Source organism: Sus scrofa, chromosome 6 (genome assembly GCF_054392235.1).
Source record: "Sus scrofa isolate SSC_HxYL_T2T_F1_AM1 chromosome 6, Sscrofa_HxYL_maternal_Yorkshire_Landrace_v2.0, whole genome shotgun sequence".
Classification (NCBI taxonomy): Eukaryota; Metazoa; Chordata; class Mammalia; order Artiodactyla; family Suidae; genus Sus; species Sus scrofa.
The window spans coordinates 45,205,984-45,226,002 of NC_139388.1; the positions used below are offsets into that span (position 1 = coordinate 45,205,984).

At 50.3% G+C, this 20,019-nt stretch overlaps 1 long non-coding RNA gene across 1 annotated transcript; it reads right to left on the bottom strand.

Moving 5' to 3' along the window:
- Positions 1 to 558: 558 nt before the first annotated feature.
- LOC146402316 (uncharacterized) lies at positions 559 to 7,170 on the bottom strand. Its single transcript, XR_014808634.1, has 3 exons — positions 6,726 to 7,170; positions 3,738 to 4,121; positions 559 to 3,493 (listed from the first exon to the last, which is right to left on the bottom strand). It is a non-coding gene; the product is annotated as an uncharacterized LOC146402316 (long non-coding RNA).
- Between the last annotated feature and the right edge of the window lie 12,849 nt (positions 7,171 to 20,019).

Here is a 20,019-nt window from a genome sequence, read left to right on the forward strand (position 1 = left end):
GATGGCCTGCGTTGTAAGATGCAGGGTTTCCGGAGGGGGCTGGGGCCCTGCATGGGGTGGGAAAGGCTCCCCCCCCCCCAGACAATGATGTTGGCCATGAACCCTAGAGAGAAGGAATGTCCCCACCTATTTCCTTCCTTGAGCCTAGAATCTTGGAGCTCATTTTCACTTGGAAGCCGTGCATTTCAGAAGTCACATTACACTCAATAAATCCCCATCAAACACATTCATCAATTCACTTCACCTCCTCTGAGCCACCACGTTGGCAAATGGAATGCTCCATGGGACTTGTTCTTTCCATGGGACTTAACTGCTTCCCTCCCTCTCTCCCTCCTATTATTTGTAAGGTCCTTAAGATGCTAGCACTGAGTCAGTTGTTTGAGTTACTCCAACAGCGACCATCAGAAGAAAGCATGTACAACCTCCCAGGGGAGACACTGTCCCACGCATGGTGACAGGTGCCTTGTCTTTGGCATTTGCGGAATTGCACATCCATTTGCACCACAACTTGTATACACATTAAAAAAGAGAAAAAAAAAAGACAAAAGGAGAAAGGTAAAGATTATGAGATGTATTTCCTGTAATATTTAATAATCACATTGAAACACTGACATAAATGGTGCTGCATTTACAAATCTCTGTTTCCTTTGAAAATTACACCCCAGCATTTAATTCACCAAAATAACTCATTTTATACAGCACAACAATGTAGTAAAATAACTCATCTCGAATATGTGGATATGAATAGATTTAACACATCTGCATTGAACAAAATGAATTCATCTAAAAGCTGAGAAACTGCTGTTCTCTTTCGAGAGTTACCGATTATTTTACCAGTCCCTTCAGTTTACTTGTTTGTTTTTGTTAAATTACTTTAGGAATTAGGAAATGAGAAAAGCAGAAACACTGGGTAGGTTTTTTCTCGACTTGGACTAGGGGAAAGAGGCATAAATAATCATTTGTATTATACCTTATTTCATTAAAAATTATATTTACAATTGTGCAGAGGCTGGGGAGAGCCCTCCATTCACCGTTGGTTGTTTTGTTTAATCCTTGGGAAATACTGTATTTCCATTACAACGTTCTCCCAACAGAAGTCTAGATATTAAAATGATTTTTGAAGCTGAGTAGAAAGTGCTAAAAACAAATCAGAGTTCAAGTGCATTGCAGGGCTCCCCCCGCCTGGGAGGAGGAACTCATTGGCAGACCCTGAAAAGGAGATGGAACATGTGCCTATTACATCTCCGTCTCCATGCAGGAAGCAGAGGGCCCCAAAAGGGTGGCACAGAGGCGCTTCTCCAAGGCTGAGGTGTGATTTGGTTTGGCCCAGCCTTCTGGGGAGGCAGAGGGTTCGCCAAAAACAGAGCCCATCTGTGATTCACGGTTGGGGAATGGCGGGGTGAGCCAGGACCACAGCTGGAGGGAGCAAGCAAGCTCACAGTTCAGTGCTCACCGCCAGGGTGGATCCAGCCGTTTCTGGATCCTGAAGCGTGTTCCCGATTGACGCAGAGCAGGTTGCAGGCAATGAGTGGCATCTACTGGGCCCCTTCCTAGTAAGGCTGTGGGACCCTTCCTCTCCATTGCTAATGCAACTAACAGTTTCTGCCTGTGAGCTGGGACAGAGAGACCTCATTTGTGTGGAAGGATGTGACAATGGATGGCCCCAGTCTTTGCATGGAGAGGCTATGGTTTTCAGGCTTCCATACCCTGTCCTCCTGAGACCCACGACTTGCCACTCAGGCTCCATCAAATGGAGAAGCAGCATCTCCAGGATCCCCATCGTTGTGATTTCTTTCCTCATCAAACATGGAATATCAAAATATTCCCTCTCACAGGAATACTTCGATCAGGCGTCCATTCCTGTTTGGGTTCTAAAGCATTCGACTTAGTTTGCAGAGGGGGAAAAAAAATCTACTTTTTTGCCACTCATTTCATCAATGTGCACAACTTATGAAGGTGCCTGAGTAAGCCAGATACAGGCAAGTCTGGGAACAAACTCATCTGAGTCCTGGGGAATAGTCCACCCAGCTGTGGACCCCTGCCTGGAATACTCAGGATGCTGTGGGCCTCTGTCACGGCCTCTTCTGGAAGGAGTGCCAGCCCTGGCTATCTCTGCGTTGGTGAGGAGGTCAAGGGATTTCTATGTCAGACTGGGTACCATTTAGGAGATATTCGGGAACCGGTTAGGCAAGACTGAAAACACAGACAAGGGGCCACCTGATGGAACCTTCAACTAAGGAGTTGGAGAAATTATTCTGGGAGCTACTAATGATTTTAAAAAGCTTTTCTTGTTCTTCTCTTTTCAGGGCTGCACCTGCATCATATAGAAGTTACCGGGCCAGGGGTCCAACTGGAGCTGCAGCTGAGGCCTACACCACAGCCACCGCCACACCAGATCCCAGGCACAGGTCTGCATGCGACCTGTGCCACAGCTGTGGCAACACCGGATCCTTAGCCCACGGAGTGAAGCCAGGGAGCAAACCTGTATCCTCATGGATGCTAGTTGTGTTCTTAACCCACTGAGGAACTCCTAAAAAACTTTTTTAAAGCCTTTTAAAATCTCACTCAGGGAGTTCCCGTCATGGCGCAGTGGTTAACGAATCTGACTAGGAACCATGAGGTTGCAAGTTCGATTCCTGGCCTTGCTCAGTGGGTTAATGATCCGGCGTTGCCGTGAGCTGTGGTGTAGGTTGCAGATGCAGCTTGGATCCCGAGTTGCTGTGGCTCTGGTGTAGGCCGGCGGCTAGAGCTCTGATTAGACCCCTGGCCTGGGAACCTCCATATGCCATGGGAGTGGCCCAAGAAATGGCAAAAAAGACAAAAAACAAAAAACAAACAAAAAAAAACAACTCACTCAGTTGGAATAGATGTGATGGGTTGGATTGTCATTTCCTGTTCTTTCTCCCTCCTTGGGATGGAATTTTACATCCAGGGCTTTTGTGGTATGACTTTGCCATTCTCCTCAGCAGAGCAGGCTTCATGTTGTCTTTGAACGTGACCATATGATTGCTTTGGCCAGTGAATGTTAAGTGCGCACGTGACCAGAGGCTTCATACATGTCTGCATGATTTGGCTTGCCCTCTCTCCCTGCTACAGGCTGCCATGAGCGATGCACACCCTAGGGAGCCACTGTCCCTTCAGCCTGGGCCCTGGAATGATGGGCACATGGAGCAAACCCAGATCTGACCTGCAACCTGCAACCTGCAACCTGCAACCTGGAGCGAAGTCATCACATCCAACCCAGGGGCCCAGCGTGAGAAATGCACCTTTGCTGTTGTAAGCCGTTATGGTTGGAGGGTTATTTGTTACAAAGCACAGTTGGGAAGGATGATTAATACAGGACCAGACAGGAGTGAGTGAAATGGGAAGCAGGGAACTCATTCCTCTGCCTCCCCCCGCTGGGTGACCTGGGGGGCCTGCCTTCCTCTGGGTCCCATGTTCTCCTGGGCCAGGTGATGAAGTTGGAGAAGGTGGTCCCTGGGTGTCTTGTAACCTGAAGCAGAAGGGAAGATGGCACATCATCTGGCCCACGGCAGGGATGTTTTCCACATTTACCAGGAGATTGTCCTGGCCCATCCACAGTTTACCATCTAAGGGAGTGGGGGGGCAAGAGTGGCTTTGCATGCAGGCAGGGCCAAAGGACACAGAAAGGCAGCGGGGCCCCAGGATCCACAGAGCTGCTAAATAGCCCCAGCCCCACCCCAGGTGAGCTGGCACAGGCCTCCTGAATTCCTCACCTGCCACCTCCGCAGTGCCAAGACTGCAGCATCCCCAGAGAAGATCACAGGGTCTCCGGTGCAATCCATTCTTAACAGACAGGAAACTTTCTGGAAGGAGCCAGCCCTGGAATGAACAGCTCTGGGGTGGGATTCCCCAGGAAGGGTGATTATCACGGAATCCGTAATAAGGATGGAAACGCTCCGTGAGAACAAAGGGGGACGCCTCCCCGGTGCAGTCACTTTAAGGTATGTCGCCTTCTTCAACGCCAGGGCCACTGTCAGAAAGGCAACTTCATCTAACTAATTAGCAGGGTTTGCCACGTTACAAATCTGCCGTGGCTTTCTTGGCACCGAACAGCTGCTGAGGCAAAGAGCTGTAGGAACCTATTAAAACTCACGGGCCTGGAAAGGCAAGAAAGAGAAGGGGGGAGATTTGAAAGTGAGACAGCGGGAGGAAAGAAACTTCCCGAACAGGTCAGTGCTGGCTCCCAGGCTCTGCCTGCTTCCAGGCAGGAAGTGGGTGAAAGGAGGTGCCAGGGACCCTCCCGCTGCTGGAGCCGGGCTCTGACGTGCCTGCTTGGCTTTTCCTCTTGAAGGAGCTCAGTTTTTTTTGCTTTTTTTTTTTTAAAGCAGCTTTGAAGAAATGCTCTCCCGTGGACTGCAACCTGTCACCGCACCCTGTCATCCGTCCAGTAATTAAAATCTGACTGATTTACTGACTGGCACCGACCATCACAGCCCGGGAGTCAGCTGATGTTCATCTTTCCCAAGGCTGAATTGACTTGGTGAAAAGGGGCGGCTGGCTCCCAAGCGGAGCTGTCACTCAGCTGCGGTGGAAACCAGAAAGACAGCTAACAGAGCCCTCGCCAGCCATCTTTGGCTGATTTTTATTCTAATATTTATTGCCACCCAGCACACGGACATAACACAGACAAGGTACGACGAGCCGAGCAAGCCGAGCCCTGGGGCCGGTGTGGCAGCCAGGGAAGCAGTGGGCACATGGCAGGGGAACAGGTGTGTCCCCAAAGGGCCAGCTGGCTCATGGGACATGGTGGGAATGCCATTTGCACTTCGCGTGCAAGCAGTTGTGGGCTGGGAGTGGGGGAGGGGGGGATCTGAAGCTTTAAAAAGCCTGCATGGTTATGTCTGCTTATGGGAAAGCAGCAACGAATCAGGATGCCTTTCACGGGTACTGATGTTGATGGCACGGTGGCCCCAGAGTCAGGCGTGGATTCTGGGTTCCCGGGACCGCCCTGAAGCCTGTGGGTCGACCCAGGTTTTCCACCCCACCCCTGATGGGGAGCCAGCCATACCTGAGCTGTCCTCTCATTGTCTTGGCTTTGCGACCCCAGTTCTGGGACATGGCCCATCCTGACCCTTCTCAGATAAGCGGCTTTGGAAGCAGCCTCCAGCCCCCTCAACTGCTTCTGCTCCCTCCAGGATCCAGTGACCCCACTCCTTCCCTAGCTCCTGGCCCGCATTTGTGTGGTCGTTTTGGGAAGTCTGGGCAGACTACGCCCAGTGGAGCGTACATGCAGCTCAGAGCACACCTGACCTTCATGGGGCCCACAGGCCAATGGGGAGATCAAGAGAGTCACCCGGTAAGGGACAAAGAGGGTCCCACCTCCACCTGGGGAAAGTGCCAGTGGGCAAGAGGCCACTCACATAGGGAGCCCAGGGTCCTCAGGTTTGGGGAGCACTCAGGTCAGGGCTAGACTAGAAAAGGCAAGCCAGGTGCCCAGGTGCGAACGCTAAGGTGTTCTCAGGGTTGTGCAAGCTCACAGTTCAACCTTCTTTATTTTTTTGCTTTTTAGGGCCATGCCTGAGGCATATGGAGGTTCCCATGCAAGGGGTCGAATCGGAGTTGTAGCTGCCGGCTTACGCCACAGCCACAGCAACATGGGATCCGAGCCACGTCTGCGACCTACACCACAGCTCAGGGCAAGGCCAGATCCTTAACCCACTGAGTGAGACCAGGGATTGAACCGGCAACCTCATGGTTCCTAGGCGGATTCGTTTCCTCTGCAACACAACAGGAACTCCTTTTCTTTTTTTTTGGCAAGCCTAGAGCATTCGGAAATTCCTGGGCCCCAGGATTGAACCTAAGCCACAGTAATGACCTAAGCCATAGCAGCAACAAGGCCAGATCCTTAACTGCTAAGGCCACCAGGGATCTCCAAAGTCCTTCTTCAATATTGCTCCCAGTGGGCTTCCCTAGCTTCACCCTGAGCTAGCTCTGCCTGAAGGCACCCCTCTCATTTTTGCCCAGTAAAAAGGGTTGGAGCCACCACTCCTCAGGCTGCTTCATCTCCCAACTGTCAGAGATATCAGCCCTGTGATAGCCTAAACCACAGAAAACTGAGACATGTAAGAATCACGTATGCACTTAATCAGCTACTGCACATGAGGGGGCATTCGCTGGGCATGCTGTTTGCAGTATAAAACCCACATGATATACCATTATACATGTATATATACGTTTTTAAACAAAAAACAATAACATTACCCACTCACACAGTTTTTAAAGTAAACACAATGACTGTCTTGTCCGGAAAATAAAGAGTGAAGGGAGGGACGCAGGAGACCCTATAACAGAGGAAAGACCCTACAGAAAAGAGGAAAGGAATTTTTCTGGTGTCTTGGCTCCCCTAACACTGTCTCCTGGGGGTGCCGGTCTGCCTTCTGTTTCTGGGATGAACCGTCCTTGGGGGGCCAGTTTGGGTAGGGGGCAACTGGAGGAACGGGAGATCCACCAGACCAGCCCCTGGTCCCACAGACCAAATTCACTGGAGCCCAGCCAGGGCCATGTCATCAAAGGCCACAGAGCAAGTCCACGGAGAGCCGAGACTGACAAGATCCAGGGCTCCAGACCCTCCCAGGCTCCCCCCACCTCCTCCTCCACGGACCAGGGTTTGGTTTCATTTTGTTTGTCTCCTTAAGTCAGAGCCGTCCTTCCAGATCCCAGGGGAACGCAGAGCCCCAGAGCTCGTAAAATGAGATACTCACACGAGGACACCTAACACCTTTAGACCAGAGGACTTCTTCTGCCGTCAAATATCCGGTTCTTCGTAGCACGACCCACCTCCTCAAAACGCTGGCGGGAATCGAGTCGGCCCCACCCCACTCTGAGCTGCCGCCAGCCACCTGCAGACCCGTGTCTGTGGCTCCCCAGAAAGCAGGCATCTGCTAGACGAAAGCTACATACAGCTCTTGGGAGGAGAGGAAGGCAGATCCACGGGTCCAGTTGTTACAGAAAGTCCAAGATGCTCTCCTGGTTGGGTACCGAGCATCCCAAAGGATGAGGCTCCCTGGGCAACAAAGCGCCTGTCTCCTTCACCCCGTTAGAAACCCTAAGGGGAGGTGGAAAACCCGGACCCCAGGCCCGCCTGCCTCTCCCCTCCACAGAAGTTGGGTGCAGGGGTGGGAAGAGTGGAAGTTCATGTTTTTATTTTGAGTAAATCAATCGGCTAAGCAGGGTGGGATTTTCCATCTGGGAGTTGAAAGGGCAAAAGGAGAACAGTTAATTTTTCAAACCATCACTTTAAAATACAGCCCCCCTGTTCGTGAGCCGCGTTTGATGCAGGGTCCGGGCGGGACATCAAGAAGCAGTGTCAAGGCCAGAACAGGCATATTTTAGAGTAACAGCAAGTAAATTAAGCCAATTAAGCATTCTTAATGCCCAGGACTTTTTTTTTTTTTTCTTCCCTTCTTGCAAGAGATCCTGCTTGCAAGACAGAATTTCTTTCCTTTTTTCTTTTTTGCATTCATACCCTTGATTTTCATCTGTGTGTCTCTGTTACAAGGGGCTGCATGGACTGGTCCTGGTGAAGGTGGGCACCAGGCTGCTTCAGAGAAGGAGGCCTGCCCTCTCCTAAGGGGGTCTGGTTCTAAAACAGGGTGGTGGGCATCTGGGTGTGGGCTTGGTTTTTTGCTTGTGTGTGTGTGTGTCTTTTTAGGGCTGCACTGGTGGCCTCTGGAAGTTCCCAGGCTAGGGGTCGAATCAGAGCTATAGCTACCGGCCTACACCACAGCTCACAGCAACACTGGATCCTTAACCCACTGAGTGAGGCCAGGGATCGAACTCATGTCTTCATAGATACTAGTCAGGTTCGTTAACTGCTGAGCCACAATGGGAACTCCAGGGAGGCTATTTAAAGGCACAAATGGCACCAAAAACGGACGATTGCAGGTCATCAGAGGAGATTAGTAAAGTGAAGTGAGATAAAGAAGTGAGATTATATCTGGAAATTCTCTGGATGAAAGGTACTAGATAAATGCCAGCTACCTCTGTGACTGTTCTTATGCTAAATTGTGGGTGGTCTCGGAGCACGTGGCCCACTCACTCAGCTCCTGCTGATCACAAGGTTGGGATTTGCAAACTGATGCAGCCTTGGAGCATAGCCCAGAGGAGGAGAGGGGGCAAGGAGGTCACTGCCAAGCAGGAAGAATAGCCACACCAAAACCAGGTTGCTCAAGATTTTCTCACAGTTGAAGTTCCTTTTGTGGCTCAGCGGGTTAGAACCCAATACAGTGTCCGTGAGGATGCAGGTTCAATCCCTGGCCTTGCTCAGTGGGTTAAGGATCTGGCTTTGCCACAAGCCGTGGCATAGGTGGCAGATGCAGCTCAGATCCCATGACATTGCTGTGGCTGAGGTGTAGGCCAGCAGCTGCAGCTCCCCTTCGACCCCTAGCCCGGGAACTTCCATATGCCCAAGATGCGGCCATAAAAAGAGAGAAAACAAATTTTTTTTTTTTTTTTTTTTTTCTGATGGTTGCCCATTTCGTCTCAACTCTACACTCACCCAGCCCCTCCCATTTTCCTGGGGGAAAAACAAGCCTGATGATAACAAACAATTGGAGCGTCACAAAATAAGCAAGTGGCCCATCTCAGACGTAAATTGTGTACTGTTTACTCTATAAGCAATGACTATGAGCATATACGCACTTGGTTTTATTTGATCAAAGAATGCCTCATAAACCGAACACTAGCCCAGCGATTTTATTACATTTACCTTGATAATATGTTGCAAGCTATTTAAACAGAACACCTGCGCGGGCAGACCATCGCCCACGCAGTATGATTGTACCAGCGCCACAGTTTGGGGATCAGGGATAAATCGGTTTCAGTATTAGGGGCAAGGACGATTCACACTCAAACCACAAGGCAAAGCTGTCTTCGACTGGAACCAAGTTACATTTAGAGGTCAGGGTTGCTGTTCGGGGAAAGCTGTGCCCCCTATGCCATAGGGTAGAGTGATGACCTGGAGCAAACCAATAATGAAACAGCGTTTAATGTAATTTATAAGTTACAGAAGTGAGATTGGCAGCCTTTGATTGTTATGATCTACTCAAGAGAGCTGTCATGGAGTGTCCTTCTGGAAAGTCGCAGACACATCAATGCTCTGTTGAGGGGGAGCAGGTGTATCAGGAGCTCTGCCGCGCTCCAGCCAGCCTGAGTTGGAGAGTCCTCTACAAATGCTAGTACGTTCTTAATTTCCATTTATGAATTCTTAATTGCATTAACCCTCAATAAACTTCCTAATGGGTAACTAGGAAGTAGCCCTTGGTAATATGCAAATCTGAAAGGCAATGTAATTCACCTTTAAGAGCCAACGACAGGACTTGCCCTCTATGGAGTGTGGTGGCCTTAGGGAAAACGTGGAAATTACCAGAAGGGATGTATCAATTAAGTGTGAAGGAAGTTCAGAGGAAAGAGGTGACTTTTGCTGGGTGGAAGGCCGAGGGGAGGGGGCCACAGGGATCGTATCTGGGGACCTGGGGCTTTCCAGGAGAAGAAGCCTCCACGAGCAAAATAACAAACCAAGCAAGAATGAGGGACCCTTGGAGTTCCTGCTGTGGCACAGTGGGTTCAGCAGTGTCTCTGCTGCGTTGGGACGCAGGTTGGATCTCCAGGCCCAGCACAGCAGGTTAAGGATCTGGCATTGCCACAGCAGCAGCATATGTCGAAACTGCAGACTGAATCTGATTCCTGGCCTGGGAACTCCATATGCTACAGGGCAGCCAAAAAAAAAAAAAAAAAAAAAAAATTGTGACCCTATTTGGCTGGAGACAGGGTGTGTACAGGACAGTAACAAGCTGAAGGCTTGATCATTATCTAATGGAACTGGAAATGCAGTGCAATGATAAGTTTGCCCCTCGAAGGCTCCAGAAACTGATGCTGCAGATGGGGTCCTTAAAAGAGTGGCCTTGGGTCACCATGCTGTACAGTAGGAAAAAAAAAATTGTATTGGGGAAATAACTATTTTAAAAAATTTTTAATTAAAAAAATAAAAAATAAAGCTTTGCACAGCAAAAAAAAAAAAAAAGAAAAAAAAAAGAGAAGAGGGCATTTGGACAGTTCATGCAGGACTGGGGAGGACAGCCCTGTCACATCTGAGAATGGACACGCACAGTCTTGAGTTGTCCAGATTTCAAGTTTTAGAGATTCCTAAACAAAGGGCTAGAGGTTTTTTGTTTTGTTTTGTTTTTATTTTTGGAGGGGGGCCACACCCACAGATGCGGAAGCTCCCAGGCTCGGGGTCCATGTGGAGCTGTAGCTTCTGGCTACACCACAGCCACTGCAACGTGGGATCCAAGATGTGTTTATGACCTACACCACAGCTCATGGCAACGCCAGATTCTTAACCCACTGAGCGGGGCCAGGATCGAACCCGCATCATCATAGATACTGGTCATGTCCTTAACTCTATGAACCGCAGTAGGAACTTCAGGGCTAAGGGGTTTCGAGACAAGATCCCGTAATAAGTATCTCTAAGGACCAGCATAGGAAACCCTCTTCCCCTGGCCCCTACCCCAAGCCCCAAGGCCAGCTCTCAGGGAGCGCTTTGCAGGGACTGTTTCTTTGGGGGCTTCGCCTACTCCCAATCCCCCAGCTGCTATGGGGTGGACGCAGAGTGGGAAACCAGAAAAGCCAAGAAGGAATCCCCACTGTGGTACAGCAGAAATGAATCTGACGAGTATTTATGATGATGAGGGTTCGATTCCTGGCCTCGCTCAGTGGATCAGAGATCCGGCATTGCCTTGAGCTGTGGTGCAGCTTGCAGACACAGCTCCAATCCCATGTTGCTATGGCTGTGGTGTAGGCCGGCAGCTACAGCTCTGATTCGACCCCTAGCCTGGGAACTTCCATGTGCCACAGTGGCGGCCCTAAAAATCAGGGAAAAAAAAATTTTAAAAAGGATAAAGAAAAGCAAAGAAATGGGTAGGAGCTGGAGCTCTTCTTTAAAATTATAGCTCAGGGATTGAAGTTTTTCTGGGATCAAACCCTATCAACTCGGAATCAAGGGCTCTGAGTTCAATTCCAGCCTCTACCACTCAGGGGTTTCCCACACTTGGAAAAAGTCACCCTAGCTCTGGAACTTTGTTCTTTCTCCTGTGAAAGGGGAAGAAGAGCAACTATCCCACAGGGTTCCAGGGAGAGAGGAAAAAGGAGTCCGAAAGTCTTTAGCAAACTCAAAGCGTGGTGTAAACAATGGGTGACCTTAGGTCTCTTTCAAGGGTCCCCTGAACCGAGAGAAAGGAAGGTGCCCTGGTGTCTTTCACCCATCATGCTGGATCTCCAGGGTACCTGGTCTCAGAGCACAAGGCAGGACCTTTGCAAAGACCCTCAGAGGTGAGGTCCAGAGACACCTGCTTCCCCATCACGCCCTTACCTCCTGGGGAAATACTCTTGTTTCCACAAAATACCAAAAAGACACCGCTCAGCTTCGGACTCAAGGAAAACACATGCCTTTGTAATTTTTTTTTTTTTTTTAAGAAGAAAGACCGCATCATCTCAATCAGAAAGCAGTGTTTTAAGCAACACTCTCCCATATTATTACACTCAGCATTGTTTCCAAAGTGATGATATTGCTTAATCAGACAGCACGCTGGTGTTCTTAAAAGCCTTTAAAACAAAGCCTCAGAGACGTCTTTACAGAAGTGGGGCTTTTATTTCCGTGTCTGATCAAACCTCACCTATTTCCTACTGTCTGCCAAAAGGAGTTCTAGGTACTCTCTGGTATGGTCCTCACAAAATCCAGGCCGGGAGGGAGGGAAAAGAAGGAAGAAAGGATGGAAGGAGGGGGGTGGGAGGAGGAAGGAAGAGCAGATGGGAGCAAGTTGGCTTTCCCGCATCTATCCAGTGCCCTCGGCAGCCCTGGACCCTCGGAGGGCCACAGAGGCAGCCGCCAGCGTGTCCTCCTCGGCCTGATCCCCTGCCTCGTGCCCACCTGAGGGTCGGGCCCTTGCATCTAATTGGACAGCTGGGCTGGTGAATGTGGCCTGTCCTGCCAGCCGCCTCGCCGGCCACAGTGACAGCTGTATCACTTCCCTGATGCGCGTGGGCCCCGAGGAGCGTTGACACATGATCAACTTCCCTCTAATATCCTTCTACCGACCTGACAGTTGTCCGGCAGGGGCTAGTCCACTGGACTGCCAGCCCCTCACGGTGGCTTTGGGGGACAGCTTCCAAAGCCGGACAGGCAGGAGAGATTTCACATGAGGCTTTTGTGTTCTCTCAGCAGGAGACTTGAGAATTAAGGCAAATCCTGGGGCAATGGCTCTCATAGGGACCCCTGCATAGGGCCTGCCAAAACGCAGGCAGTGGGAGCAGCAGCGATGGGGAGGTGCCCTCCAGCTGGCTCTGAGCTGGATGGGGTGGTGGCCTGGTCGACATGGGAGGAGGTTGAAAGCAACCTCCCATAGGGGACTGCAGACTTGTCTGTTCTGCAGCTACAGAACAGCTCGCATGCTTTTCTTCCCACATACCTATCTATTCAACTCTAAAGATGCAGAAAGTAGTCCAACATACCATGCAAAGTTCAGAACCCTCAAAGTTGTAAGCAGAACTGTCTCTGTCATTCCTGGGGACAGCCAAAGTCTGGCACTGGGGCTTTATTGTGCTGGGAGTTTCTGCCACCTCCCTGGCCAAGCCTCTCAGTTCTGGGGGCCCCCTCTCTCTCTCTCTTGGGGTGGCAGGGAGGACAGTGCTATGCTGGGGTCCAGGAAGCATGAGTTCCACCTAAGACGCTCTCATTATTTAGAAGTGAGACCAGAGATATCTTGTGGCATTGAAGAATCTGGTTCCAGAGACCTCCTCGTTCCTTGCTCAGGCTCTGACCTTCTCTAGACATCAATGAACAGTAGGAGGCATGGAGCAAACCCCAACTTAAGACAAGGTGGCCAGGCCATTGGTGCTTTTCGGGGATCAGGGTGATTTTGACAGCAAAAATCCAACTCAGATGAGGGTAAGAATGGAGAGGATGTTGTATAAGAATTGCAGTGTCTCAATGAACCCATTCCTCAGACTCCAGCTGAACTTCCAGAATCACTGGGACTAGGATTTCCCATCGTGGCACAGCAGAAACGAACCCACCTAGTATCCATGAGGATGCAGGTTCGATCCCTGGCTTCGTGCACTGGATCAGGAATCCTGTAGAATAGGTCAAAGACGTCCCTCAGACCACATGTTGTTGTGGCTGTGGCATAGGCTGGCAGCAGCAGCTCCGATTGGACCTCTAGCCTGGAAACTTCCATATGCTGCAGGTATGGCCCTAAAAAAACCAAAAAAAATCCCTAGGACTAGAGGTTGAAACACTACCAGTGGCCTCTGTGTCTTGTCACGGCTCCCCTCTGCCACTGCTGTTCCCAGCCCTCCTTCCTGCTTTTGCCACTTCATTTTTCCTTGTGATTAAAACCAAACAAACTGTCAGCAATCCTGACACTTCAAATCATACAGCTCAACAGCTGAAATAGAACACACTGTCCTCTTTTTCTCAGTTTCCTTTCTAAGATTCTCAGGGAAGCATATGATTGGCCCAGCTTGGTCATGTGTCCCTGGATGACCCAATAAACAGTGGCTGGGCATGGATCCCGTAGGACTAACATGACAGCCCACAGACGGTAGGGGGTAGAGGTGATCCCAGAGGGGAAAGTCCTGGGCAGAGAAAGCCATGGCTGACCCCTAAGAGATGGCTCCTGAGGAAGAGGGAAGCATATAAAAAGTTCACAGCTTCCCCATGTTCCCTGAAGCGTTATTTACAATAGCCAAGCTATGGAAACAACCTAAATGGCCTTTGATGGGTGAATGGATAATGAAAATGTGGTATATACACATACACTGGAATATTACCCAGCCATAAAAAGGAATGGGGTCTTGCCATTTGTGACCACACAGCATGGACTTTGAGGGTATTAGGCTGCGTGAAATAAGTCAGCTGGAGAAAGACAAATGTTGTATGATCTCATATGGGGAATCTAAAAAGACAAAACAAAACAAAAAATTGAGCTCATAGATGCAGCGATTGGATTGGTGGATGCCAGAGATGGGGGTTCAGGGGCGGGCCAAATGGATGAAAGGGGTCAAAAGCATAAATTTCCAGTTACAAATTAAATAAATCATGGGGATATAATGTGCAGAATGACAACTGTAATTAATAATACTGTTTTAGCATGTTTGAAAGTTGCCAAGAGGGTATATCTTAAAAGTCTTATAAAGAAGAAAATTTGTGTACCTAGGTGTGTGGTGGAGGTTAACTAGACTTATCTTGGTGATCTTTTATATATATATAAATATCAAATCATTATTTTATACACCTGAAACTAATACAATGCTCCATGTCCATTATACCTCAATTTAAAAAAAGAAAAGAAAGTTCACTACGGAAATTGTTATTAAATTCCATGTAGGGTTTAGGAGTTCCCATTTCGGGGCAGAAGAAACGAATCTGACTAGAGTCCATGAAGATGCGAGTTCATTCCCTGGCCTTGCTCAGTGGATTACAGATCGGGCATTTCTGTGAGCTGTGGTGTAGGTCACAGACACACCTCTGATTCCGAGTTGCTGTGGCTGTGGTATAAGCTGGCAGCTACAGCTCCTATTTGACCCCTAGCCTGGGAATTTCCATATGCCCTGGGTGTGGCCCCCTAAAAAGAAAAAAAAAAAAAAAGTTCCACATAGGTTTTAATCTAATATTATTTTGAATTGGAGATTAAGGTTGTGGTTGCTTGTTATTAGAATAATGTTCATTATGTTTATCCTGGGAGAAATAATTCAAAGCCTTGCTCTCCAAAGCAGCCAGTGACACCACTCAGATTTCATCAGATGTCAGCTTGGCAGCCCTGAATAAAGAGCAGAATTGACAGTTGAAGAATCAGGAAACAAATCCATCTCCAAAGCCACTGGGGCTGCACAAGGAGGAGAGAGGCCGTGTGTGTTCTCTCTGGGCCCTCCTGCTCTCCACTCTGTGCTCCTGGGGACTCTGTGAGGCCACCCCACCATCCCCACTCCAAGCAGTAGCCTCCGGGCTCTGAGAGGCCCTGCAGATTAAGCAGAACCCACAGGTGTGTCTAGAGACAGGAGCAACATGCAGAGCTGCCGGCTCAGCCAGCAACCTTGACCCTTGCAGAACCCTGAAGATTCAGGGCTCCTTCTGCCTGCCTCAGTACGAGAGGAGCCAGGGTGGGCCTGGGGAGGATGAGAAGGGACCTGACTTCCATTAAAGGCAGGTGAGGGGTGATCAGTGCAGAGAATAGAGCGCCTCCTGCTGGGGAGGTACTGAGGGCTCGTCTTGAACTTGACCCAGGGAGTTCCCATTGGGGTTCAGCAATAATGAGTCCGACTAGCATCCATGAGGATTCGGGTTCCATCCCTGGCCTGCCTCAGCGGGTCAGAGACCTGGCGTTGCTTGAGCTGTGGTGTAGGCTGGCAGCTACAGCTCCGATTTGACCCTTCGCCTGGGAACTTACACATGCTGCAGGTGCAGCCCTAAAAAAAAATTGAAGCCCATCCCGATGTACCCCGGCTTTGTTCAGAGTTACCTAGAGGGGGCGGGTGTGGCCACGCCAACAGCACAAGCTCCCCCCAAAATCCAATTTGCCAGCAATATGTCAGATGTTTGAATCAGCACGCCTCATCTGAATTAATTCCTCTACTGAAGAAAAAAGGTGTTTTTACCTTAAATGTCGTTTGTGTTATGTCTGTTTTCTACGTGGAGGGAAGCATCTTTTGATTAAACTGCGTGCTTCTCACAGGTGGGGTGACCCAGCACCCAAAGAAGGGTGTCCAAGCTTCACCAGCGACACACTTGGACCGGGATGTGCCTCATTACCAGATGCATTTCTGAGTAACGGCGCGGCAGAGGAAAACTAAAATTACTCCTCAGAGTAGGTCTTTAATGTTCCTGTGACGATGGGGAGGCAGCTGCCCAGCCTGCCAGACAGTGCACGGCCACCTGCATTGCCTCTGGGACTCCGGGCGGCACTGTCAGGGGAGCGGGCTCTTGGCTGTGCACCTGCCATTCCTAAACTCGATATCCAGCCAGCCCCCCTCTCTTGCTGCACCTCCTGGAGCTCAGGCCCACCTCTGTGCTGGCAGCTTTCCTACCTCTCTCCCCATCACTCTCCTCCAGCCTCCTGGCCCCACCTGCGCCCCCCCCCCACCAACTGCCACCTCCTCCCCCGCAAGCCCTGGTTGCCAGTCTCAAGCCCTGACAGTGTCTCCTGTCAGTCACCCTTCCAGGTCCGGGCTTCTCTTCACTCTCCTGACCCCAGACCCACAGACATTTCTTGGTGACAGCTCTGTGATTCCTCCGCGCTCGCCACTGCGGCATCAGAGAACACAGGGCTCCAGAGGGGCCCTCTGGGCGGACAGCAGGAAGGCAAAGCCAGCCCAGGCCTCTTGTCATTCAGCCGGACTCTGTCCGCCACGACTAGCTCCTCGTTGGAGGCTGAGAGCTACAGCTCCTGCCTCACCTTCTCTCTCCTGCTCGCTCTCCTCTCCCGACCCCTGCACACATGCTTCTCCCACTATTTATCAGCCCAAGTTCAGATCACTCAGGGGTGGGATGGGGCATGCCATCCCACCATGGGGTATCCTTCATTATACAGGAGGATACATTCCCCCAAGATAGAAGGTTCTCTTGCCACCAGCTAAATACCCACCTGCTAAAAATTCCTGGGTTCAGATGCAGCAAGTATTTGCTGGGTAGAGCGAGGGCCTTGATTAAGAAGCAGTGGCCATGGTGGGTAAAAGGACGTGCACCAGCCCCAGAGGCCTCACGTCCCAGCTCTGCCACACCCCCACCCTGTCATCTCTCAGTCCCTTCTCCGCAGAACAGCAAAAACACCTCCCAGGCTGGTTGTGAGAAACGAGAAAATATCCAGAGCATTGAGATTGGGTCCCCCAACCATAGCAACTGCTGCCTAAGCTTTCTTTTCCTTTTTTTTTTTTTTTTACTTTTCTTTCTTTCTTTTTTTTTTTTTTTTTTTGTCTTTCGTCTTTTTAGGGCCCCACCCATGGCATATGGAAATTCCTAGGCTAGGGGTCCAATCGGAGTTATAGCTGTCAGCCTACACCGCAGCCACAGCAATACCAGATCTGATCTGCATCTGCGACCTACACCACAGCTCACGGCAACGCCGGATCCTTAACCCACTGAGCGAGGCCAGGGATCGAACCCACATCCTCATGGTTCCTAGTGGGGTTTGTTTCTGCTATAACACAACAGGAACTCCTGCTCTTATTATTTCTAATCGGTTATGTGTGCTTCCTCCTTGAACTGTTACAAAAACCTTGTCGGAGTTCCTGTTGTGGCTCAGAGGACTAAGGACCCCGATGTCATCTCTGTAAGGATGTGGGTTCAATCCCTGGCCTTGCTCGGTAGGTTAAGGATGCGGCATTGCTGGGATTATGGTGGAGGCCTCCCCTGTAGCTCGGATTCGACCCCCAGCTCATATGCTGCAGGTGCAGCTATAAAAAGAAAAAAAAGTAGAACCTTGTAAACTGGTTATTTCTGTGCCCATTTGGCATACGACAACAATGAGGGTAGAGGGTTCAAACGGTTTCCCCAAATATGCACCGTTCATTATCACCAAACCCAGGAAACTGGGGTGGGAACAAATAAGCCGTGAGCCCCATGGTCCAGAGCATGTGGCTTTGGCTTCTCCTCTCTGGAGAATCTCAGGGAAGCCTGGAGATCCCAGAGACAAGCCCTCCTCTGCCCTCGCCGTCCATCCGAGGCTGGGGAAAGCCTCTGTTTGGAGACACAGTATTTTCTGGACAGGGACATGCAACGCCTCTCCTCTTTAGCTGGTCGCTGCAGCTTCCTTGGCCTGGCCAGACCGACAGATGCCCTTTCTAGATCGTTCATTTCCGGAAAGCCTCTGCCCCCAGGAGGCCCTGCCTTGCCTCCTCCAGAAGCTGGTGGCCCCAGGTGTTCCCTGGCTCGTGGCTGCATCACTCTGGTTCAGCCTCTGTCTTCACATGGCCCTCTCCTCTTCTCCCGGTGTGCCTCCTCTTCTATAAGGACACTGCAGGAGTTCCCATGCGGCTCAGTGGTAACAAAAATGACTAGTGTCCTTGGGGAGGCCGGTTCAATCTCTCTCCTTGCTCCAAGGGTTAAGAATCTGGCGTTGCCGTGAGCTGTGGTATAGGCCGCAGGCACAGAACAGATCCGTCACGGCTGTGGCTGTGGCATAGGCCAGCAGCAGCAGCTCTGATTCCACCCCTAGCCTGGGTATTTCCATATGCCACACATGTGGCCTAAAAAAAAAAAAAAAAAGAAAAAAAGGGACACTGTCATTGGATTTAGGGTCCACCTGGACAGTCCAGAATGACTTCATCTTGAGATCCAAACTTAAGTGCATCTGCAAAGACCCTTTAAAAATACACATCCACAGGTTCCAGGACACAGAAATCTTTTGGGAACCATCATTCAACACACCACTGTTCCCTTTATATAATTTATTTTACAAATATTTCCCCCAAATAAGCAACCCAATTCCAGGACCGAAACCATGGCAATGCCCCACGTTGTCCAGGACCCGGTACCACCTGGAACAATGACATTCAAAGGCTGCTGTGATCACTACACCACAGACATAGCTTCTCCCAACCTTCTTCGTCACACTTAGACTATGACCAAGGATGGGGTCCCTGGCGTTTCGCTTGGCAGGGTTTTCCATCAGAAATACAGCAGAGAGCCACGCAGCGGGTCAGAAGAAAGATGTCTCCAATTCTAATTTTCGGCACAGGTGAACATGTCATTTCACATATACGGGTCCCCTGCATCCTTTCTAACTTGAGCAAGATGTACAAATGGGAATTAAGACAGAGGTTTGGCCAAGGGCTCTTTGGATGCCAGGCTGCCCAGATACAATAAATGGAGATTACGTGGAGATGCCAGGATTCTTCTCCCAGCTCCATCACTGATAGGCTGGGAGTCTTTGAGAAAGTGTTTTTGCCTCTCTGAACTTCAGTCTTCCTACCTATAAAATAAAGATGGGGTGAAAACAGGAGTTAGCAAAGGACAGCCCAGCGGTCCTGCAGGTCTGGAGCCTGTTTACGTAAACAAAGCTGGAGCGAACACATCCATGCATGCCCATCAATGGACTCCCTATGGCAGCTCCCATATGACAACGGCAGAGGCCACGAAGCTGCAAATATTTGCTATCTGGCTTTTACCAACTACGTGTGCTGCCCCTGGTCTCGGTAGGGCCTGCTGAGGCCCCTTTCAGCTGTTTTTCTGCAATCCCTACACCTGATACACGTTGGAGGATCGGCCATGGAAGAGGCAGAAACATTTTAAAGATGCATCATCCAATTGACAATGTCAGGGTTGCCCCTTCCTGGGCCAGCCCCCACGTGGGCTGTGCTTCCCCAGTGTCTGTGCCCCTGCTGATCTGATCCCACCCTGCTCTCCCCGGGGGCCTGCCTCTCTCCGGTGGGCAGAGGACGCAGCCGGGGAGACAGGAGACTTGCTGTGTCTGCAAGGCCGTGAGTGCTGGGGGAAGCCCGCTGTGTCCTCAGCCACCTGACAGCAGGCAGCCCCGGGGCCTGGGCAGAGTCAGTCCCACGTTGGTTCCATCACTGTCCACATTTAGAACAAATCCACCCTCCCGCCCGCCAACTTTTTACCTCTTTCGTTCTCCTCTCTTATTTGCTAAACAAATCCTGATCTGTCTTTTTAGGCTGCTCTTGCATTTTATGGCAACATATAATAAACATCTGACTGCTTTTATTTCTATTTAACTTTTATCTCGAATGTCTCTGCTGTTTCCAACCAAATATTTATAGCATCGCACAGCCGCTGCGATTTCATTCCTCTCCAGTACTGTCACTCCCTCCTGCTTCCTTTCACCAGCCCTTCAGAGAATCTGCAGAAGCTTCTGGCCAGTGGTTCCTTTTGCCCCCACAAGGCTCCCTGCCCTGAACTGTGAGTCACTGGATTCCCAGGAGAGCAGCCGCTTTCCAGGCAGACCCGGCCTCAGCTCAGAGTCAGGCCACCTCTGAGTGACTCAG